General features: G+C 46.8%; 3 non-coding genes across 3 annotated transcripts; 2 read left to right on the top strand and 1 right to left on the bottom strand.

Moving 5' to 3' along the window:
- Positions 1-10,069: 10,069 nt before the first annotated feature.
- Trnaa-cgc (transfer RNA alanine (anticodon CGC)) lies at positions 10,070-10,141 on the bottom strand. The gene has a single exon. It is a non-coding gene; the product is annotated as a tRNA-Ala (tRNA).
- Positions 10,142-10,259: 118 nt separating this feature from the next.
- Positions 10,260-10,331, top strand: Trnaw-cca (transfer RNA tryptophan (anticodon CCA)). The gene has a single exon. It is a non-coding gene; the product is annotated as a tRNA-Trp (tRNA).
- A 12,451-nt stretch (positions 10,332-22,782) lies between these two features.
- On the top strand, positions 22,783-22,854 carry Trnac-gca (transfer RNA cysteine (anticodon GCA)). Its single transcript has one exon. It is a non-coding gene; the product is annotated as a tRNA-Cys (tRNA).
- The last annotated feature ends 1,521 nt before the right edge of the window (positions 22,855-24,375 follow it).

Genomic DNA, 24,375 nt, shown 5'->3' with positions numbered 1-24,375 from the left:
TAGAGGAAAGTTTGACAGAAGCGTGGGCGATGTGCCTCCGCTCCGTAAACAGGCATGTCTCAGTACTAGACTGGTGGTGCAACAAGGCAAAGCCTAAACTGCGAAAAGTTCTCATCCATTATGGTGCACAACGATCGAAAGACTTGAAAAATTCTATAGAATTTTATTACACCATGCTGCGAAATCTATACGAGCAGGCAGACACTTCCAACATCCGTCTGGTAGATATCAAGCGAACCAAAGCCAAATTGCTCAGCATTAAAAGACAGCAGATGGAGGGTCTGAAAATAAAATCAAAGGCTAAAACAGTCGTGGAGGATGAACATGCTTCCTTGTACCATCTACTGAGGCACGAAAGAAATAGGAGACGCACCTTCATCGATGGACTTCAGTCTGAAAATGGCGAGACACTCACGACTCAGAGAGACATCGTCAATGCAGTGCACAAGTATTACGAAGACCTATACTCAGTCAGTCCTGTATGTGAAGAGTCCTTCGATGATTACCTTAGTTCCATAGCTCCTCAGGTGTCGGATGAGGAAAACGAAAACCTTCTCGTCGAGTGTCCTAACGAAGAAATCTACAGAACCATCTGCAAGTCTCCTTTGAAGAAATCACCGGGACCGGATGGTTTGCCTGTTGAATTTTATATACGATACTGGCCTTTGATTGGTGACATGTTTACCCGAATCACAAACGAGGTACTTCAGGGAAAACAGATACCTTCTGTTTTTAAAGAGAGTACAATAGTACTCATCCCAAAAACTACTGCAAAAACAAACCTTAATAACTTTCGTCCTATCTCTCTGTTAAACTCTGATTATAAAATCATTGGCAGAATTATAAACAACAGACTCTCACAGCTCGCTACAAAGATAGTAAGCCCATACCAGTCATGTGTTCCTAATAGGAGTATTTTTAAAAGCATAGCTGAATATAGAGATGTAATTGCAATCACTGCTGTGACCAATATCAAATGTGCTATCATGTTTATTGACTTCCAGAAAGCTTTTGATCGTGTGGATCATAGATTCCTGAATGCCACACTGAAGAAAATAGGTTTTAATGAGCGCGTCCTAAGTGTGATTAGAAATATTGCAACAGGAATCAGCGCTTGTATCTCAGTCAACAGCCAGAGGACAAAGCAGATCCAGATCAGGCGTGGCGTGCCTCAAGGCAGCCCCCTCTCAATGCTCCTCTTCGTGCTGTCTTTAGAGCCTTTTCTCCGCAGTGTTCATGTCACCCTGACTGGCCTCACATTATCTGCTCACCGAACTGTTATAAACGCCTATGCCGATGATGTCGGAGTCGTAGTGCGTAATGCCGAAGACATTTCGAAATTGGACGTACTAATTAAGAAGTACTGTAGCGTCTCCGGAGCGAGTGTCAACGCAAACAAAAGCAAACTTTTAAACCTACGGGGTTTTCAACACACCCCATTAGCCTGGGCGACAAAAGTCACCCAGTGCAAAGCACTGGGAATAACGCTGGCGCCTTGTCCATTGAAAATGGCAGCTATCAATTGGAGAAATACGTCAGGACAACTTCTTGGAATAACAAGAGAAAACCTTTCCCGTAATATGAACCAGTTTCAGAGGGTACTTTTCATTAACAACTGCCTCCTCTCCAAAGGTTACTTTACAGCGCAGATCTTCCCATTACCAAAAATGATTGGAAAACAGATAATGTCTACCATTGCCAGTTATCTGTGGAGAGGTGAAATATTCCGAGTAGCTGCAACAACAGCGACCTTAGATCCCAGGAAAGGAGGTTTAGGTTTAGTTGACATTAGAAATAAGGCGTCTGCACTTTTTATAAAAAGGACCGCCACTATCCTTAGCGACCACGCTGACAGCATTACAACTAAATTATTTGAAGTTGTCAGGCCTGTAAGTCTACAGCCACCGGTGAATGTGCAGAAAATAAATAACCGGCTCCAGCACGTTCGAGTATATTTCGTGGAACTCAGCTATCTTGGCAATGCCATAATCAACTCACGACGGATCACGGCCCGCGATATTCTGTGTCATCGAAGGAAAATGGAGGGGAGAAACAAATTAGAAAGCAAATACCCACATTTTGATTGGGACGCCATATGGGAAAATATTCATATGCGTGGTCTTCCATCCGACGTCAAATCAACATGGTATAAAACAGTGAATGGGACCATCAGCACTAATGAAAGGCTACATGCAATCGGCATTAGCGAAACGAATCTATGTCTCAAATGCAAACTGATCGATACATTAGTGCACAGATTAACGTGCGGTGGGAATCTACAAATCTGTAATTGGATTAGAGAACAACTTGCATTTCTTACGAGGTCTTCGGTAGAAAATTTTCCCCCTGTGACATTCCTCAGGCCTCAGACTCGCTATTTTCCCGCAGCAAAAAACAACTCCGTCCACTGGTTAATGGGACACTATGTGAACTACGTAATTAATCACCTGGGATCTGACAATTCCATTGAGTTTTACGTGAACTTGAAGTTTGCTTTTTATAGAGCCCTGAAATATAAAGATCACAAGAAGAACTACGGCAATATGCTAAAAATCGTTTTTGAGCGACTGGGCATTGGTTGACATGCGGCTGAGATAAACACAAATCATTTCTTTAAGCGAATGGACGCTTGTTTTCTAAAAACCAGGAAAAAAAAATTACAATTTTCCAGCTTCATATAACCATCAATTATACTCTGCTAACTCAGAAGGCTATTTTGTTCGTTCCACAGCAGAAGCCGAAAAAAAACAAAAAAACGTTAAAAAGAAAAAAAAAAAGAAAAAAAATTAAGAACAAGAAACAACAAAAAATCACCATCGTAGGGTACAGATAAGTTTTTTTTTTACGATTTTATTACTAACATGGAAGTCTCATTTCTTTTAATGGAAGAGGATTTTTCTCCTTTTTTTTTATTATTATTATACCTATCAAGACGACAATAAGGCTATGGCAATAGTGCCTTACCATAACACATATTTTTTGCATCCAATGAAGTTTCTTCCCTTACAAGAAAAAAACAAGTGAAAATAAAACAAACAAACTAATACAACAAAAAAAGAACTAGAACATGAGCAACCAAAAATACACAATCAGCATCAATTGCTTCATGATTACTTTTCTGTTACAAAGAGGCATGTTTTTTGTTGTCAAGAAGCAGTGGGAATAATATATATCTACTAAATAAATACCGCACACGCTACAAGCTATCAGCTTTAATTGCTAATGCCTCAACATGAACTAAATTTTTTGTCTAAAATGAAGGATCAATCGGTTCAGGACTAGGAAAAAAAAAAAAGAAAAAGAAAAAGAAAAAAAAAGTGGTTAAAAAAAAAAGACTCCAGATCAAAAGGTTGCGTGTTCAAATCACGTCGGGGTCACAATGAAATTTTCGTTTACGAAAGCCATAGGCGAGTATGTCAGTTTAATCAGATACCAAACGATTACGGAGAACGGACGAACAGAACTTGCTTGAAAAAAGCTACTATTTTAATTTTCGCGTTCTGACATTATGGTGAAGGCGCCGACTCGCACTTTCTCCAGGCGCGAAGTGTCTAGTATTTTTGATATTTATATCGTTTAATGCTAATATATAACTGAGAGATAATGATTACGCAATATTTTGCTTGATTAGACGTCTTTAGCCAGGCAGAGTATAATATTGTTCCTTAAGTTATGGGAACAGAAAGGTCGTGAAAGGGGGTATAGCTCAGTCGCAGCATTCGCGCCTCGTCTTCGGCGCGAGACGGACGTGTGGCGGCCGCTGCGGACGTTTCGTGTCAACTAGGCTGTTTTCCTGCGAGCCAGGTAGGCCGGCTCGCAAGCGCATTACTTCACTTACTTGTGTATCGGTTTGATGAAAATGAGGAAAGACACGATTAAATTCGCTTTCGATAGAAATTTCGTACGGCCGAAAGCTTTTGAAATCAAATTGTGGCTCACAGAAAAAGTTGGCATTACTAAAGATGATTTAGTTGGAGTTCATTTATCGTTTGTGACTAACTCGGCATATGTGAAATTGGCAGATCCTGCTAAATGTGTCGCACTTGTTGAACAATGTGGAGGTATTATTAAGTTTAATCACTTAGACGGCTCAGTTAGCGATGTCGTAGTATCCTATGCTGGGATGGGAATACGAACAGTAAGAGTATTTGAGCTTCCTTTTGAAATGCCTGTAGTCGAACTCAATCGAGTTCTCGGGGCGTATGGCAGAGTAATTTCCAATGTTGCGGAATATTGGTCAGAACCACACATGTTTCCCGTTTTGAATGGCGTTCGCCAGGTTAAGATGGAACTTCTCAAGCACATTCCTTCCTTTGTAAATATTGGAGGATACCGTGCGTTGATCATTTACGATGGACAGCCTCGTACCTGTGCCATTTGTAACTCGACAGAGCACGTGCGTGCTGAGTGCAGTAGACGGAGGGTTCCTCAATTACCAAGTGTAGAATCCGAAGGTGCAGGGCCTGTAGTTCACCTGCAGATGACGTACGCTGCTGCCACGTCACCTTTGCGATCAGCTCGGCAGACATCTTTCGAACTGGGGGACCAATGCGAGCATCCCGAGAGTGTTAACAGCCACATAGACAGTGGTAGATCCGTAGCTATGACTAACCTTACAGCGCCCCAGTGTACCACCAGTGAAAGTCAGGTACCTGTACCTTCCGACTGTGCCGAGCCTCCTCGTAGCTCGCGAGCAGAACCTTCTGCGGTTAGTGTGGATCCCTCCCTGCAACCGCCTGATTTCGCACGACAGGACGAGACCACCACGAAAGTAGCGGCAACGGACGATCCAGTTCAGACTGTTGTTGGGCAAGACATGATCATAGATCACTCGATCATGAAACTGACACAAGGAGTCAATGACTACGGTTCTGCTTCCCACAGCGCGGCTGACAGGCCCCCTGCGACAGAGGCGAGTCTACCTGCGGTAGTACTTTCTTCCACGCCTGGTGGAAAAAGCAGGTTGGATCTTCGACTAGGACACAAGACCGGCTTGCATCGCCGACTTCGTCTCCGCATTCGTCCGAAAAGTCCCCCGATTCGTCTCCAGAGCGGTCAAGATCGCCTCGGAAAGCTAGGAAACGTCGCAAAAAGCGGTTAGCACACCAGGCTGCTGAAAGCTTAGCCCCGGCTCTGCGGGATAGATTGAGGAGCATTCAGGAACAGACAACGATCGAAGACCATGGCCGGAGGGAACCTGAGGTCGAAAGCATAACATCGCATCTACGGCCATCACCTGAGGACGGTGCCCGGGACGAAGGAGCACCAGGCCTCGAATTTTCAGACCATCAGGACGTACCTACTTCCCAACGTAGAGAATCTCCCCACAATAGTCGTTTTGACTGGGCAGACGATACGGAGACAACACTGCCACATGTATCTGCGAACGATGGTATGGCATGTTAACCGCAACCTCTCAAGCTCACGACTACACTTTGCGCCCACGAATGACATGTGAATTCGGACTACATGTGCCTAATCGCCGGAAAGTCCAGTAACCAATAACAGCTCTTGCTTATGGATCAAACGTATCACGTTATGACTGTTAATATTAACAAGATCCAGAGTGCAACTAAAATAGCTGCCCTCCGGGACTTCATATATCAGTCCGATACCGATATTGCGCTTTGTCAAGAAGTGTGTTTTTCAAATTTGTATGTTCCGGGATTTACTGCAATTCTCAATGTCGCCTCAGAAGGCGCTTGCGGCACTGCTGTCCTGGTCAAGGAAGGTATTGCAATAACAGATGTAACCATGTTGGAATCGGGGCGGGGAATCAGTTTTAAGATTTTCGGTGTTACGATTATAAATGTTTATGTACCTTCGGGAAGCAGTGGTCGAACAGAAAGAGCCAATTTTTTTAAAAATGATCTAGTGTTTTTACTAAAGGAAAACCCCGTTGATGTAATAGTCGGAGGTGACTGGAATTGTGTCCTACACAGGAAAGACCAAACGCCAAATTTCAATTTCTCCCCAGAACTAGATGGTCTTGTGAAAACAATGAAATGGCAGGACGCTTGGGAGGTCAAATACCCCGTGTCTGTCCAGTACACATATTTTAGCACTAAAGCGCAAAGTCGGAGCGACCGCATATACGTAAGTTCAAATTTAGCCAGCAAAATCAGTGGCGTCGAACGAATACCAACTTTCTTTTCCGACCATCTAGCACTAAGGTGCAGCATTGGACTTCCTAAACAGAAGACATACTGGGGCCGTCCTTTTTGGAAATTGAATATCGCCATGCTTCGAGATAACGCCCTAACTGAGCAGTTAGAAGCTTCTTGGCAACTTTCACTCCGACAAAGCCACAAATACCGGTCAACGATAGATTGGTGGACTTTATGCGCCAAAACGAAACTTAGATCTACTCTAATTTCTTACAGTAGGGAAAGGGCACTTTGGTCTCGGCGCACTGTCGAATTCTATTATACTTGTCTGCGTGAACTTTATGATATGCCCATGTCCGCGGCTGTCAGAACGGGTATCAAACAGGTCAAGGCCGAACTTCTTAGTCTAAAACGCAAACAGCTGGAAGGAATGACAATAAAATCACGAGTTCAAACCACAGTGGAAGAAGAACACGCTTCACTCTATCATCTACTCCAGCACGAAAAAAATCGTCGAAGAAATTTTATTCAGTCATTGCTCTCTGAAGATCAAAGTCTTTTAACTCAACAAAAAGATATTTTAAACGAGGCTCGTAGGTATTATAATCAATTGTACAGTGCTCACCAGTATCACCCAGATCATGGACGGGAATTGCTCCGAAACTGTGATATGGAACAACTAGTAACTGCAGAACACAACAGGAGCCTCACTGTTGAAATCCTGTCTGAAGACATTTTCGAAGTAATTAAAAGCTCACCTGTTAAAAAATCACCTGGGCCCGACGGTTCACCCGTAGAATTTTATTCCCAATATTGGCATATTATAAGGAATAAATTCACACAAGTCGTCAACGAAATCTTGCGTGGAGGGCACATACCTGACGAAATGAAAGAGTGTGTCACTGTCTTACTTCCTAAGGGAAACAATTCGGATGTCAAACAGCTCAACAAAATGAGACCGATATCCTTAATGAACTCTGATTATAAGATTATTGCCAGGGTAGTAAAAAACAGACTCCGACCGGTGTTAGATACCGTAATTGGTCCCCATCAAACGTGTCTCCCGGGTCGGAATATTTTTAAAACAGTCTGCGAATACAGGGACATAATCAGTATCTTCTCAACGACATTGACGAAGGCTGGCCTCGTTTTTATCGACTTTTCTAAAGCCTTTGATAGGGTAAACCATGAATATTTATTTACCACTCAGATGCATATAGGTTTTAACGACAAATTTTTAATTGTCTTAAAAAATCTATTGCAAGGCATGAAAACCAAAATTTTAATAAATGGACACTATACTCAAGATGTCGAAATAGCAAATGGTGTCCCGCAGGGAAGTCCTTTATCAATGATGCTATTTGTGGTTGCACTAGAACCTTTGCTGAAACGATTAAACAAGGAATTAGAAGGCATCTCAATTTCAGGGGTCAGTAACGCTACCAACTATTACGCCGACGACGTCGGAGTCATCGTCAGAAGCAATGACGACGTTGTAAGACTGAGAGAGATTGTTCGCCTTTACTGCTTCGCAACGGGAGCGCAAATCAACGATATGAAAAGCTCCTTTCTAAATCTTCATGGCTTCAGGAACACTGCCCTCGAATGGGCCAGGTCTGTAGACCATCACACTGCGTTAGGTGTGAGATTCTACCGATGCCCCCTGCAAACAACGACATTCAACTGGAAGAAGGTCTTACATAGTATTCGAGGTACTTTAATAATGAACCGACTTAGAGACTTGAACATTATCCAAAGGGTGCAATTAATCAACTGCGCTGTCCTTTCGAAAGCAGTATATGTAGGTCAAATACTGCCGATACCTAAAGCGATATCCAAAACCATCATGAGCTACATCTGCAAGTATGTTTGGAGAGGTGAGATATTTAAAGTGGCGGCCAGTACTATAACTTTAAAACCGAGAGAAGGAGGCCTCGGACTGACCGATATCCGCCGCAAAACTACGGCTCTTTATATCAAGCGTACACTTCAGCTTTTAGAAGACCGCCACAATAATTTATCATCGAAACTTTTCCAAATCCTTAAGCTGGAGAGTATGGAACCACCTATTAATATAAGTAAAATATCTTACAAATTGCAGCACATCAGATTCTACTATTTAGAACTCAGTTATCTGCACTGCATTGTCGCGGATAGGACCAAACGAAACTGTAGTTTCATCATGGATTGCATTATTACAAAGGACAACCGAAACAGAATGGAATTAAAATATCCAACCCGAAATTGGCAAAATATATGGAAGAATATAAACAATAAAGTACTGTCCACCAATGTGCGCGGTGCCTGGTACAAGGTTGTCAATAATACCGTTGCCACAAATGAAAGATTACAGTCTATGGGATTGAGTGACACAAATCAGTGTCCACGTTGTAATGTGACAGACACCCTCCGGCATCGTCTCATATGCAACGGCTACCAGGTCATTTGGGACAGAGTCCGCCAACAGGTGGCGTTTATCAATAGGAACGACGGCAGACACCTTACTGTCGACATTCTCGTCAACCCCGAAAGCGTTGCTTTCCCTATTCAGAAGAATAATGTTACCCTATGGCTACTGGGGAACTATGTCAATTATGTCATTAATTACCTCGGCCTGCCCGACGTACTGGACTATGAGCAACATGTATTAATGGAATATTATAAAATATGTGGACAACGACACAACAAGACATTGTATGGTAACATGCTAAAAATATTATTTGACAAACAAGGCATCGGATGAAGTACGCCATGACGAATCGCGGATAAAATATCAAAGTTTGCGATGCCAAAGTAGGGGATTGCTGCTAAGGGCGAAGTACGAAGGGGACTTCGTGGGCCCCAGGGCCGCTACGGTAGCCGTGAAGGCCTTCGCAGAACCCTGAAAAGGCCTTGTATTCTATGCCTACGCTAAAAAAAAAAAAAAAAAAAAAAAATATCCCAGGAAGGCCGCCGACCGCGGGAATTCGCGCCGCCCACATCCCGCCAGCCTACACGAGACTTCCAGGGCACCCTGGACGACATCGAGGGACCGGAATATTTGGCATTCGCCGTGTCATAGGGCTCGTTGGTCTAGGGGTAAATCTGAGATCAGTGTCTTGTATTGTGTGTGTCCTTAAGAAGCCCACGTTTCTCAGTTTTCCCATTAATTTTTCTTTCTTTATCCACAATTTTCACCAGATCATTTTCAGTCATTTTGAACAACCATCCAACGTTACAGACTAAGTTCATTTGGATGGAGACATTTACTTTTCTCACCACGTTTGGTATGGATTCCCTTACGTGCGAAGGAGTATTTCGTTTGCATTTTAGCAATGAAGCTCGCCGAAGAAGGCGCATGAAGGAGAGCGAATGGAAGGGCTAGAAGGGGAGATGGGAGGCCCACAAAAAAATAGAAAAAAAATAAAAATAAAAATAAAAAGTGGCGCAATTGGTTAGCGCACGGTACTTATAATGCAGTAGCCGTGAGCAATGCCGGGGTTGTGAGTTCGAGCCTCACCTGGGGCATACCTTTATTTCGTAGCAGCTGACTCTGGAAGCATCGGGACGCTAGATTTGAGATGTATCACGTACCTGAGAGCCATAAATGTGCGTGCATTGTAAACAACGATTGCGTAAAAAAAAAAAAGTCGTAGAGCATTCGACTGCAGATCGAGAGGTCCCCGGTTCAATCACGGGTGCCCCCTTCATTTTTCAGTATCTCGAAAAAAACAAATGACGATTGTCGCGGTGAGTTGCAAATACATGTTTGAGATGCACCCTGCACGCCATACCGAAGGCTTTGGAGCATCATTTCAATGGGGGGGATCGCAGCCCAGGGTCTTGCAGGTCATCGTCCTCCCGCCATGAGGTCGAACTGTACGAAATCCACTTGCTTGGGGGAAGAATCTTGTACATTGAATTTTGTAGAATATGGTGATAGGCAAAAGTTTACAGGTACTGCTGCACGGAGAAACAAAAATTGGAGGAGCTGGGACTTTAACCCAGGACTTTCTGCATGCGAAGCAGACACTCTACCACTGAGTTACACCCCCGCCAGAGCAAGTACATCTGGGACGAGTGTCTCGTGGATCCTACTGTCATTATTTCTTAGGTTTGAACGGTACAGTAAGTGTTCGAGGAACCTATTCATGACATGACCCAAGCAGCGTCGTCTCCGTGGCGCAACGGTAGCGCGTCTGACTCCAGATCAGAAGGTTGCGTGTTCAAATCACGTCGGGGTCACAATGAAATTTTCGTTTACGAAAGCCATAGGCGAGTATGTCAGTTTAATCAGATACCAAACGATTACGGAGAACGGACGAACAGAACTTGCTTGAAAGAAAGCTGCTAGTGCAATTTTCGCGTTCTGACATTAAGGTGAAGGCGCCGACTCGCACTTTCTCCAGGCGCGAAGTGTCTAGTATTTTTGTTATTTATATCGTTTAACGCTAATATATAACTGAGAGATAATGATTACGCAATATTTTGCTTGATTAGACGTCTTTAGCCAGGCAGAGTATAATATTTTTCCTTAAGTTATGGGAACAGAAAGATCGTGAAAGGGGGTATAGCTCAGTCGTCAGTCGGGCTTGAGAAGCCGTGCGGCGCGGACGTTCTGTTTACGTCCTCGCCGCGTCCAGCAGCTTAGCGGAGGAGGTGCTTGTTGTGCTAGCGGCGCAGCGTTCATCGCACACAGACAACGTTGACATGGCTCATTCTTTACGAAAGTCGACATAAAGTTCACGTTCGAGAACCGCTATGCCCGACCAAAAGCGCTTGAAGTTGAACGTTTTTTGAGAGAGGTAGTGAAATTAGATCCAAACGAACTATTTGGTATTCATCTTTCGATAGTGGCAAGTGTTGTCTATGTGAAACTTATCAATGACGATTGCTGTGACCGACTGATTCGGACTTCGGGAGGCTCTTATAGGTTCCTTCACTCCGATGCAATGTAGGGACAGTCCTTGTGGAACCAGCGGGCATTGGAATCAGAACGGTACGTGTCTTTGAATTACCATTTGAGGTGACTGCCCACCAAGTAACTTCGGCCCTGCAACATTATGGGACGGTCCTCGCCCATACAGAGGAGAAGTGGTTGAGCTTTGAGCTGTACCCTGTTCTTAATGGTGTCCGTCAAGTGAGAATCGACCTTCAGAAACATATCCCCTCCTACGTATACATTTGTGGCTGCAGAGCGATCGTCATGTATGATGGACAACCTCGTACATGCTCTGGTTGTGGAAAAGAAGGTCACGTACGATCGGAGTGTCTACAACGACGAATTGCACAATTGCCTGTGGGCGAGAACCTCGATCCGCAGCGGTCCCTAGCTATGCCACTTACCTATGTCGCGGCTGCGCGAGGAGCTGCGGTGCCATTCCCCGCTCTTACCGAACCTCCCGCTGCATCACAGGAGCCGGCCATGCTGCAGGATGCCCCGGTGGTAGACCAATCTGTGCGGCCGGCTTCAGACGCCCCCAGTCCGGATGTCTCCGCGCATGTGGACCCTCCGCGGACGGAAGTGATGGACGTGGTCTCTGACGTTACGCCCGAGACGGGAGTGGACTCCGAAACACCTAGTGTGGGACAGTGTCAACCTTCAGACGCGGAGGAAGCCCATACTTCTCGGCACCAACAAAAGAAGCGCAAGAAACAACGTATCGCGCCCCCAGATGCCGGCGAAGCAGCTCGCCCATATCGTGAAAAAGCCACACGGATTGCACAAACGCAGCGCGGCACTCCGGCGACGAGTTCTGCAACAGACCAGGCCCCTACGCAGCGAGAGGCCAGCCCCCCTGGTCACTGTGGCGTTGACGCCTGCAGTGCGACCCCCATGGATGTGAGTACGACGCGACCCCTTGAATCATGTGATGAGCCGGATCGCAACCTTCCGAACTTGCACTGCCCCGCCCCTGTGCATAATGAAGTAAATTGGGCTGATGATGTTGAGATTGACGCTCAGGATTCCGGAACGACGGACAAACAACTGGCCGTGGACGACACCCATGGTACCATGGGTAACGCATTCCGACCAGGATCAAGTGAGCCGGTCGACGGCTCGGAGAAAGGACAGCGAACCTAAAAGCAGAAGGTGCCGCGGAGTTGTGTCCAATGAACCCTCAACAGGCGTATCGCATAGCGACAATCAACATTAATAAAATCAGCAGTGCTCGTACACTGCAGCTTCTCAGTGACATATTACGAGCGGCGGAAGTCGATATCGCCCTGTTACAGGAGGTCAGGGAGTCGAATCTCCAGTCCTTGCGCAGATATACCGCTCATGTCCATCCTGGTACCGCACACGAACTGGGCACTGCCATCTTAACCAAAGAGGGTCTCGAAGATACAGACGTCGCTTTTCTACCTTCGGCGAGAGGTACAGCGCTTACGCTCGCTGGCGTCCGCATTATTAATGTCTACGCTCCATCTGGCTCAAGTAATAGAGGCGCCCGCTCGGAATTCTATAGGACTGACATAATGCCCCTGTTCGCGGGCAGGTATGATCACGTCGTTTTCGGAGGTGACTTCAACTGCGTGCTGTCACCCCGCGACCAGACGCCGAACTACAACACATGCCCGGAGCTCTCTGCCATTATACGTGACATGGCCTTGCTGGACACATGGACCTGCCTTCATGGAGACGCGCCGGGGTTCACGAACTTTACGGCTACGTCAGCGAGCCGCCTGGACCGCATATATACGTCGCGCGGGCTTCGTCTCAGTCTTCAGCAGTCGGAACTCTGGCCGACGATCTTTTCAGATCATTTGGCATATATCTGCACCATCACTCTGGCGCGCCAGGCAACCTATCGCGGCAGAGGATTGTGGAAATTGAATGTCGCTGTTCTGCAGGATCGTGATTGCCGTGTACAAGTCACCGACACCTGGACGAACTGCTTACGTCGCACACACGCCTATCAGTCGGTGCTCCTCTGGTGGCTACATTGCGCCAAACCTGCCTTGAGGAGGACACTAATGAACTACTCCCGCGAGAGGATGCAATGGTACAATGACACGGTGGAATTTTACTTTAGTGTTCTCCGTGACATGTACAACCGTCCCGCACAACGACCGGTTAGTCTTGTGGAAATCAACCGCGTCAAAGCCAAACTGTTGCATCTCATGCGCCACAAGATGGATGGCACCGTCATTCGAGCACGAAAGGGATATGAGGTCGCGCACGAACGATCCTCATTGCACCACGTGGTAGGGGAGAAGCAGCAGTATACACGGAAACACATCACGGCACTTCGGACGGTGGACGGCCGGCGGTTAACCACACAGGCCGAGATCAAAAAAGGGTTCGTGGAGTACTATGCCAGTCTGTACTCGCAGAAGACACCAGATCGAGAGGCACTTAATGACATACTCACGGCCCTGCCGCGCCGACTCGATCGCGCCACTGTTGATGCACTGCAGGAAGATGTGGCGGAAGAGGAAGTGGCGACGGCCTTGGCAAAGGGTCGCAAGAATAAATCCCCTGGGCCCGATGGACTGCCTATAGAATTCTACAGAGAATTTCAAAGTATCCTAACGCCGATGTTGAGACAGTTGTGCCAGGAGCTACTCAATCCTGATGTGGCAGTCCATCTCGAATTTACGCAGGGACTAATCATTCCAGTCCCAAAGACATCTTCCGGATACTCTGTGCATCAATTCCGGCCGATAACACTGCTTAACAGTGATTACAAACTCTTTGCACGACTCCTGGCCCTTCGCTTCCGACCGGCCCTTACACTGTTAACGGGAAAAGACCAGACTGGAGTCGGTGACAATCGCGCTATTCATATGGCGTTATGTGACTACCGTGATCTGATAGCCATCGCAGATGCGTGTAGAATGAAAGGTGCCATGCTTGCTGTCGACTTAGAAAAAGCCTTTGATGCAGTCGGCCATGACTTTCTCCGCGAAACAATGACGGCGATGAGTGTTCCACAACGGCTCATTGCGTCTGTCTTGCGGCTTCTTCATGGATCAGAGTCAATGATATTAGTAAACGGACTTTTAGCAGGACCCGTACAGATACACTGCTCTGTCAGACAGGGGTGTCCCCTCTCCATGATCTTGTTTGCCCTCGCGATTGAGCCGCTGTTGGTTCAACTCCACACAACGCTACGGGGCGTAACTGTGCGAGATGATAAATTTGTGTACCGGGCTTACGCGGATGATGTCGTCATCTTAGTACGTTCGAGCGCAGAGGTTGACATGGCAATAGCTCTGATTGAGAGATACGGCAAAGCGGCTGGTGCACAGCTCAACAGGCGGAAATCGGGAATTATGCACATTGGACGCGGGTTACCCGCGCAACCAGAAACCCGCATTAAGGTGCTTACAGAGATGAAATGTTTGGGAGTAACGTACACTAAGAATATGCGCCGCACGATCGCTCTCAACTACAAACGCCTCTTGCACAACATCCGCGCCAGTATCCGACTACACACCTTACGGTCCCTCGATGCGCTGCAAAAGGTCGAATTCGTTAACGCCTACCTGGTGTCGAAGTTAATATATTTAGCGCGAATATTTCCCATGCCGCGGGCGACACCGGACAGACTCCAGGCAGTCTTCGGCCATTACGTGAACCACGGCCATCTCTTTAAAGTAAGTCACGCGACGCTCACTCTCCCGCTGACAGCTGGCGGCCTCGGACTCATCAATGTCTACGTCAAGGCCTTGGCGTTGTTCGTGCGACTGACGCTATGGCATTGGAAACGCGACCATAACCGTCTGATCTCCTTCCTCCTGACGGAAATCGTGCCCCCCAACCTGGACCCGCCGATCGATATTCACCACATCCCAACGGCCTTGTGCCACTGCCGGACTTTTCTGCTGGACTACAGTTACCTGCGGAAGATGCTGCGCATTGACGACCTGCCCGCAGTCCGCAGTGTGTACGGCACCCTCATGTTGCGACAGCGACGGAATGTGGTCGAAAGCAAATATCCTCGGTACGACTGGACTGCGGTCTGGTGCAATATCCACCCCCCTAACTTGCCGACGGCGGCGCGGGCCACATGGTACTATTACGTGAATCGTAAATACCCGACGCAGTCACGTCTGAACCAGATTCATCTCGCGGCATCGCCGCTGTGTCCGACGTGCCAACTGCAAGATACGGACCTCCACCGGCTAGTTTGCGGGGCTGCAAAGGACGTGTGGCAACTGCTTTGTCGCCTATTGGCTTTCATCCAACGCACGGCGCCGCACGCCATTTCAATGATGTCCCTACTCTGCCCTGATGATCACCCGTACCCGCGAACGAAGAGACACGCAGTACATTGGTTAATGGGGATAACTGTGTACTACCTATTCAGCACGTCGGAGCATGACGTAGGCGAGTACAGATCATTCTTGGAGAACCAACACTCGATACTGAAGCGAACACAGACATACCGCAAACATTATGCCCATTTTCTTATGAAGGTGTTTGCAGACTTTCTGGCGAACCGTTGACGATAGGCATGAGCAGTTAGTCTATATATCGCTGTATGGAGATGATGGTATCTACACAGGTAACAATTGTGTAACGATACACAAAGAATCCATGCATCGATAAAACAAAAAATAAATTAAAAAAAATAACAAAAAAACCCTCTCCGAATTCACCGGTTATAAATTAGCATCCAGAAGACGGCCTAGCGTCCGGAAGGTCGGAAAGTCTATCTCCCTACTGTCCCCAGCGGACATGCGTTCCGGAAGGGAACCATATGATTTTGGCCCAGGAGGGGCATCTTCTTCATTTTGATGTTGTAATTTATAAAATTAAAAAAAAAAAAAAAAAGGGAGCTAGGATGCCTAGCTCTCACCCAGGAGGCCTATGGCAAACAAACTGCAGATCGAGAGGTCCCCGGTTCAATCCCGGGTGCCCCCTTCATTTTTCAGTATCTCGAAAAAAACAAATGACGATTGTCGCGGTGAGTTGCAAATACATGTTTGAGATGCACCCTGCACGCCATACCGAAGGCTTTGGAGCAACATTTCAATGGGGGGGATCGCAGCCCAGGGTCTTGCAGGTCATCGTCCTCCCGCCATGAGGTCGAACTGTACGAAATCCACTTGCTTGGGGGAAGAATCTTGTACACTGAATTTTGTAGAATATGGTGATAGGCAAAAGTTTTCATGTACTGCTGCACGGAGAAACAAAAATTGGAGGAGCTGGGATTTGAACCCAGGAATTTCTGCATGCGAAGCAGACACTCTACCACTTTTTTTTTTCTTTTTTTTTTTCCTCGGCCATGGCCACGGAGGACCCACGAAAGCAGCTGGCTGTAATGCAAGTGGCGATAGCCAGCAAAGCCTAGGCCAAGGTCTACGCCAGAGCAGTGTCAGACACGGTCTCCATCACATGTTTACGAGCAAATGAACGTGCCTGCGCTGTCAGGACACTAACTATAGTGGTTAGCTGCATTCACCTCTGTGGCAATGTCTTGCAGTCCTCCAAGCCTCTTGACTACAGGTACCGGTATGTGGCTCGATAACAAGTGGATAGACGCCGCATCTCTCTCGCCGTCAGGTGTTGCCGCGAGTCATACTTAACGTAGCTTTCTGCACGCGTCAGCGTAGCGTCAGTCGAGACAAGTCGCATAAGAGGCGCAACAAAAACGCGCAGTTCCGGTACCGGGAATCGAACCCGGGCCTCCCTGGTGAGAGCCGGGTATCCTAGCCACTTTTTTTTTCTTATTTTTATTTTCGGGCCTCCATCCGCCCCTACTAGCCCGCCCTCACGCTCGCCAAAAGTGCCTTCATCGGCTGGGCTTCCCCGCCATTAGCAAAAATCTCCGTTGAAATAAAAAATTATTCGTGAAACAAATGGATTCTCTTCAGTACCCATGTGGTTATTTGGTTTACCACTATATGTGATGTGGAAAATGAAGCAAATGAAATCTTCTGCAGGAATGGTAGAAAACTCATCACTTTCCGAGGGAGACTGAATGTATGAAAATAAACTTGGTGATGCTGGAGTCTTCCACAGCAACAAGGAACAACTCTTCTCTTCCTCTGACAGGAGATGGTCAAACATAACATAAATACGTCTTCTTTTCAATAAACGAATCTTACTAATTAAATAAACAAGAAACGAATTGTTTATAATTTGAATATTAGATCTACAAAATTCGACGGGGATCTCGTAGAACAGCCTCGCAGTGCTCTCGACAGGAGAGGCATCATCCCCCAAAGCGTCACCACTGTCGGGTTGGGCCGTTGCATATTCGTGGCCGTTCGATCGCCGCAATCCGAATCCTAACTGCGACTATCATAGTCGTGAAAGGGCCATCCATCAGAGTTTTCGGACTGCTACGGCGCCCTGGAGGAATATCTCTCTACGTCAACGTCCGGAGGAGAAAGAAAGCATACTTTTCTCTATATTTGTCGATTCGTTGAAGTTTCTGGTGTTGAGTGATTAGGTATAGCCAATAGTCTTCTTTATTTTTTTCTGGCGCCGATAATATATAATACACTGTCTGACCTTGAAGCCAATTGACTGCTCGTCGTTTTGCCGGGGGGTATGGAACAGCATCAGGAGTGAGGAGTCCAGCTGGAGTAATCATCCTAGGTGCAGTACGCAGCATACTTGAGAGCTTCCGTGCAAAGAGAAGCCAGATGTCCTTCACATTGTCGCATAGAAAGCGATGTTCGATGGTATCTAGTAGAGTACAGTGAACGCAATTCGGAGTGTCTGCCAAGTGGATCATGTGTAGTTTTGAATTTGTCGGTATGATCCTATTGACCGCCATGTACCATGTAGACCGCACCTGCGATGGTAAGTGTGCGTCATGAATGTTTTCCCAGATCTTGGCCCAGTTGCAGTCTCTATACTTCACTTCTATTCTGTTGCGCGGCTTACTGTCCGTCAGGCAGCTGTAAAATGCTTTGACCCTGTAAAGATCATTCTCAGGTATGTGGCTTTGAATATAGCTGTATTCGAGTTAAAAAAGTACTAAAGTGACAAAATGCAGTCGGGATGTGACTTACGTTTACCGGAGGCGTCATGCTGGCAGGTGCAATTTCATTGAGAAGGTGGGCCGTTAAGGAATTTGGTGATCGTTGCCATTGTTTATACATGTTGCTGATATATAATGCTTTCGCTTTGTGGTAAACATCAGTCAGATTTAGGCCGCTCTTTCCCAAGGGGAGCGTCAAGGTTGCAAATGGGACTTTGAAAATGTGTCCCCTACTGACAAAGTGTCCGAGCGCTGCAAGCATTCGTTGTGCGATGACCTTTGGTATTGGTAGGATTTGTGCGACATAATTCACTTTAGAAACAATGTAAGTATTGACAAAAAGCACTCTTTGTATAGCGTTGAGGTTTCGCTAATGATGTTGCCGTATGCCGGCCCGAATTTGTGCCAATAATTTTCGATAATTAAGAGCAGACGTGCAGCGGATGGTGCGCGTGTATTCAATGCCGAGACATTGAAATGTTGTCATTCTTTTTAGTGATTGGCTATTGCCAAGTTCGAGTTCTCTACCAAGTTCCATAATGCCAGACTTTTTACAGTTGACTTTCGCTCCTGATGCGGCTGCATAAGTGGATATCAGCTGAAACGCGCGTTACAAATCTTCATCTTTCGTCACCACGAAACTGACGTCATCCGCAAATGCCTGGCATACGATCTTCTGGCCATGTATGCGTATTCCCGGAAGGTCTTGCGCCAGGGAGAACAGTAAGGGTTCAAGAGCAACTGCAAACAAAGCCATTGACATCGGGCAACCTTGTCGTACCGACCGAGCGATGTTAATAGGTTTACTGAGTTGTCCGTTGAGACAGATCTTGGACGTACCGTTTCGCAGCAGGAGTGTAACAGTGTCAATAACTTTCCGTGGAAAATTCATTGCTGCCATCGCGCACAGAAGATATGAGTGACTGATTTTATCGAATGCTTTCTCAAAATCTAACGAGACGAGAGCGCATCGCATGTCGCAAGCGGCGGCTGTGGCTATGATATCTCTATATGCACTTAACGTCTGCTGTATGTTTCTAGTGTTCCCAACGCTCGTCTGGTAGGCCCCCGTGACAGTACTAAGTACCGTACTGAATCGCTGCATCATGACCCGCGCGAATATCTTATAATCGGCATTAAGTAATGTAAGCGGTCGGAGATTGTCGACTGTCTTTCCCGCTGGGGTTTTGGGTACCAATACCACTATGCCCTCACAGAATTCCCTTAAGATATCACTTCCAGCATTTAAGATATCATTACAGACCATGGTCAGCTTTGGAACTAAATGGTGACGAAAGGTTCGATAAAAAACTCAGCCGGTAATCCGTCGGGGCCAGGCGATTTATTCTGTGGGCTCCCTCGAATGGCGTCCTCTACTTCATCTTCAGTTATGACTGCAGCGAGGCCGTCTGCTTCTGCCGTGCTCAATGTCGCAAAACGGCGTGCCAGAAGGACTTGCTGCGCCGCCATATCCACTGGGTGTTCCGTGAACTGTGCTGTGAAATGTTTGTAAATCTCGTCTCGTATGTCGCGCTGTTGGTTTAAGAGTCGACCATCTGCAGTGTGCAGTTCTGTCAATATCTTTCTGCGCCCCCTTTTCTGTTCGCGAATAACATGGTACATTGATGTCGTTTCGTCCTGTACAGCGTTTTGCAGACGCGTCCTGACTTTACAGCCTTCCAATTGCTTCCGTTTGAGGGTTAGAATCGTAGCCTGTATTCTTTTAATATGCATACGATTTGCTATTACTGTTGCATCTTCTCGATATAAATCTCTTAAACACTGAAAGTAAAATTCCAGGGTTTGCTTCTGCCAGGCACATCGATCTCGGGAATAATTCTTCATCGCTTTTGTTAAGGCGGGTTTCGCACATTTTACCCACCACGTAATGGCAGAATCGTACGCGGGAAACTTTCGTTCGCAGTCTGCCCACGTATTGCGGAAGACTGTGTGACACCCGGGTTCTGGTAAACACGCTACATTTAGTTTCCAGGGTCCCCTTGCCCTGTACGTCCCTTGTTTGGCTAAATCGACGGTACATATATATGCCACATGATCTGTGAAGACAGTCGGCCATAGCTCAGCCTGCAAAACTTGTTCCCTCATATTTGATAATGCGTAGATTCTATCGATGCGGCTAGCTGAGTGGCCAGTAACGTAAGTGAATCCGGGCCTGTCACCGTGTCTAAGCTCCCACGTGTCTATTAAATTCAACTCGTCAATGAGAGTGCGAAGCTCGGCGGACGGATTGAAGTTCGGCGTCTGGTCTTTGGGACTGAGGACACAGTTAAAGTCACCAGCGAATATAAGTTGTTCTGAAGGTGGTGTAAAAAGTGGCACAATGTCATCTTTAAAAAACTCTGCTCTTTGTCGTCGTCTCCCAGAGCCGGATGGGGCGTAGAGATTGATAAATCTAGTAGTATTGACAGTGATCGTTATACCTCTGCCAGACGCCAGGCGCTCGATATGTGACATCACTATCCCTTCCTTAGCCAAGATCGCGGTCCCTGGATCAGTGCCATGTCCAGGATTAACGACGGCATTGTAGCCCGTGATACGGTCAAGGTTAATATTGGTCACTTCCTGCAGCATGATGATATCAATATCGGCGGCATAGAGAAAATCTTGAAGATTTTTTAAGTTTAGTGGGCTACTGATCTTATTGATGTTCAATGTCGCAATTCGGTAAGCTTGCAAGGACGGCATGAGAACAGAGATCTAGGTGACAAAAAGCCGAGTATGGATGTTAATGGCGAACATCATCTAAAAGAAGTCTACGTCATCAGCCACTGCGCCGACGTCGGCGGTAGCCGTTTGTTGCTGGTGGGACACATCAGCTTGAGCTTCTGATAACGGACTATCTATACGTCGCCGATCCGTTACGAAATCGTCTTCCCGACCGCCCTCTTCCACGTCATCCGACCAATCACACACGGACCTGTCTGTTTGCATACCGCAATCCGATAGCTTGGATACGTCAGACACAGGGTTCGGATCCATGGTATCTGTCATCGCAGGGTCTCCTGAGGGTAATCGTCCGTGATCAGTGTCCGAATCGTCCGTCCGGGATTTTTTTGTCGTTTTGCTGGTTGCTGATGACGGTGGTTCAGTCACTTCAGTCAGTTTCTGTCGTACGTGGTTCGCTTTTCCACGCAATATTGGCGCCTTTGCTTCTGCCCCTTGATGTGCTAGCCGGCGTTTCTTCTGTGATTTGGGAGACCGCGGGGGCTGGTGGCCAGCCAGCTCGTTCGACTCCACCCGGTCCACGTCGGACTTGTCGTCTCGAACCGGAACGCCCGCCGGAATACTTTCGGTGTCCGGTTGGTGCCCCTGCTCCGAGTGAGTATTGCCCCCCTTCGAGGTGTGTGAAGAAGGAACAGTTGGTACGTCGTTCGTATCCATCGGCGTGACGCCTTCCTGCACTTCGCGCAGACTCTCTAGTGAAATATCGTAACTAGGATCCGAGGTGACGTTAGCCCGGGCGGCGGCGACGTAAGATATAGGCAACGTAGACGTCGGGCCCTGCTGCTCACGCTCACCGGCCGGTATTTGCGCCACGCGCCGTTGGACACATTGAGCACGGATATGTTCGGTCGAACCACATCCCGCACAGGTTGTCGGCTGCCCATCATAAATCACTATGGCTCTGTAGCCACACACAGTGATGTAGGACGGAATGTGCTTCAACATATCAATCTTCACCTGCCGGACACAGTTTAACACCGGGAAAATGTGCATATTCGACCACTTTTCTGCCGTATTGCTGATGACCGTTCCATATTCCCTCAATTTGGCATTAATTTGGTCAGCGGATATTTCAAAGGGTAATTCAAATATTCGAACAGTTCTCACTCCAAGACCGGCAAGCGAAACTCTGACTTCACCAACATTGCTGTCAGAATGGTTGAACTTTAAAACTCCTCCACAAGATTGAATGACCTGCTCGCATTTCTCGGGTCGCAACAATTTGAGGTAGACCGTACTGCTGACGATAGAAAGGTGAATGCCAACCATACCATCAATAGTGATTTTCATAACGTCTCTAATAAATAACTGAACTTCAAAGGACTTCGGTCGGGCATAGTGCGGGTCAAAACCCAATTTCAATGTGTCTTTCCGTATACGTTGATCCATTATAATCGATTGCAAATCATCACTCCACACTGCAACAACGCAACAAAGCGCACACTTACCAAACAGCACGCGACCGCCACAGGCGAGAGCGTAAACAACCTGCGTCCGACCGCCACGGCCGCTGCCGGCTGACTGCCACTAAGTTACACCCCCGCCAGAGCAAGTACATCTGGGACGAGTGTCTCGTGGATTCTACTGTAATTATTTCTTAGGTTTGAACGGTACAGTAAGTGTTCGAGGAACGGTAGCGCGTCTGACTCCAGATCAGAAGGTTGCGTGTTCAAATCACGTCGGGGTCACAATGAAATTTTCGTTTACGAAAGCCATAGGCGAGTATGTCAGTTTAATCAGATACCAAACGATTACGGAGAACGGAAGAACAGAACTTGCTTGAAAAAAGCTACTAGTGCAATTTTCGCGTTCTGACATTAAGGTGAAGGCGCCGACTCGCACTTTCTCCAGGCGCGAAGTGTCTAGTATTTTTGATATTTATATCGTTTAACGCTAATATATAACTGAGAGATAATGATTACGCAATATTTTGCTCGATTAGACGTCTTTAGCCAGGCAGAGTATAATATTTTTCCTTAAGTTATGGGAACAGAAAGATCGTGAAAGGGGGTATAGCTCAGTCGTAGAGCATTCGACTGCAGATCGAGAGGTCCCCGGTTGAATCCCGGGTGCCCCCTTCATTTTTCAGTATCTCGAAAAAAACAAATGACGATTGTCGCGGTGAGTTGCAAATACATGTTTGAGATGCACCCTGCACGCCATACCGAAAGCTTTGGAGCAACATTTCAATGGGGGGGATCGCAGCCCAGGGTCTTGCAGGTCATCGTCCTCCCGCCATGAGGTCGAACTGTACGAAATCCACTTGCTTGGGGGAAGAATCTTGTACACTGAATTTTGTAGAATATGGTGATAGGCAAAAGTTTTCATGTACTGCTGCACGGAGAAACAAAAATTGGAGGAGCTGGGATTTGAAGCAAGGACTTCCTGCATGCGAAGCAGACACTCTACCACTGAGGTACACCCCCGCCAGAGCAAGTACATCTGGGACGAGTGTCTCGTGGATCCTACTGTCATTATTTCTTAGGTTTGAACGGTACAGTAAGTGTTCGAGGAACCTATTCATGACAAGACCTAAGCAGCGTCGACTCCGTGGCGAAACGGCAGTTCCGCTTGTGACGCGACAGCGATCGGACGTGCTGTGTATTCGATCCGCCGTTTCCCTCGGGTTGTGAGTATTTACTTTCTGTGTGTGACGTTTCTTTATCTTCTTTTCTTCGTTGTTTCGTCGCCTTAGTGTTTATGTTGTGTCTTGTGTTGTTTAGCTGCTTTTGCCGCATCAATTAAGTGTTATGGCTTCCCGGTTGTTTCCGCGGAAGTGTACTCTCAGTTTTCAGTTTAACAAGGCGACCAGGAATTGTCAACCAACTGCTTTGGAAATTCACGAATGGATTGTGGATACGATTGGCATTACATCGGACCAGGTACATACGGCGTATTTTGACACAGAACCTTACTGCTTTTTTGTGAAATTGTTGAACCCGGTTTTGCTAGATAAGATTTTACTTAAACATGGTGAGCAAGTGTCGTTCCGTCATAGAGATGGTTCTGTTAGCAGTGTTACTGTTTCAAATGCGGAAATTACGTATACCACAGTTCGGGTTTATAATTTACCCCCTGAAGTTGAAAACAGTTATCTCAAGGAAGCTTTGCTTGGTTGTGGTACCGTTCGGTCAATTCGAAATGAACGTTGGTCTGCACAACATAAGCTGCAATGTTATAATGGTGTCAGATCGGTTGAAATGCATATTAAGTCGAATATACCGTCCCATCTGGTTGTATGTGGTTATCGTGTTCATCTTACTTATGAGGGGGCAAGTTGGTACGTGTTTTCTATGTAATGAAAATGGTCATGTTCGTGCTAATTGCCCTAAGCGGGTGTTTGTGCTTCAAAATGGGCTAGCACAACGCCGCAAATTAACGGTTGCCGATCTTGTGCCAGCAGCTTCCTCCACTGTTTCCTGTCAGCCTCCTGCAGTAGATTCTTCACAACGGATGACACCCTCCTCTGATGCAGGTTTTCCCCCGTTACCCACTCGCCCAGATGTATCGGCTGCTTCTACACCGATCCCGTCTGTTTCCAATAACAAACGTCGTCGTGCTAGTGATACCGGTAGCACTGATGACGAAACTGCTGTTTC

The sequence above is a fragment of the Schistocerca serialis genome, chromosome 4 (assembly GCF_023864345.2).
Source record: "Schistocerca serialis cubense isolate TAMUIC-IGC-003099 chromosome 4, iqSchSeri2.2, whole genome shotgun sequence".
Lineage (NCBI taxonomy): Eukaryota > Metazoa > Arthropoda > Insecta > Orthoptera > Acrididae > Schistocerca > Schistocerca serialis.
Note: the sequence above shows the minus strand (reverse complement) of the source record. Positions and strands in the feature narration are given on the sequence as shown.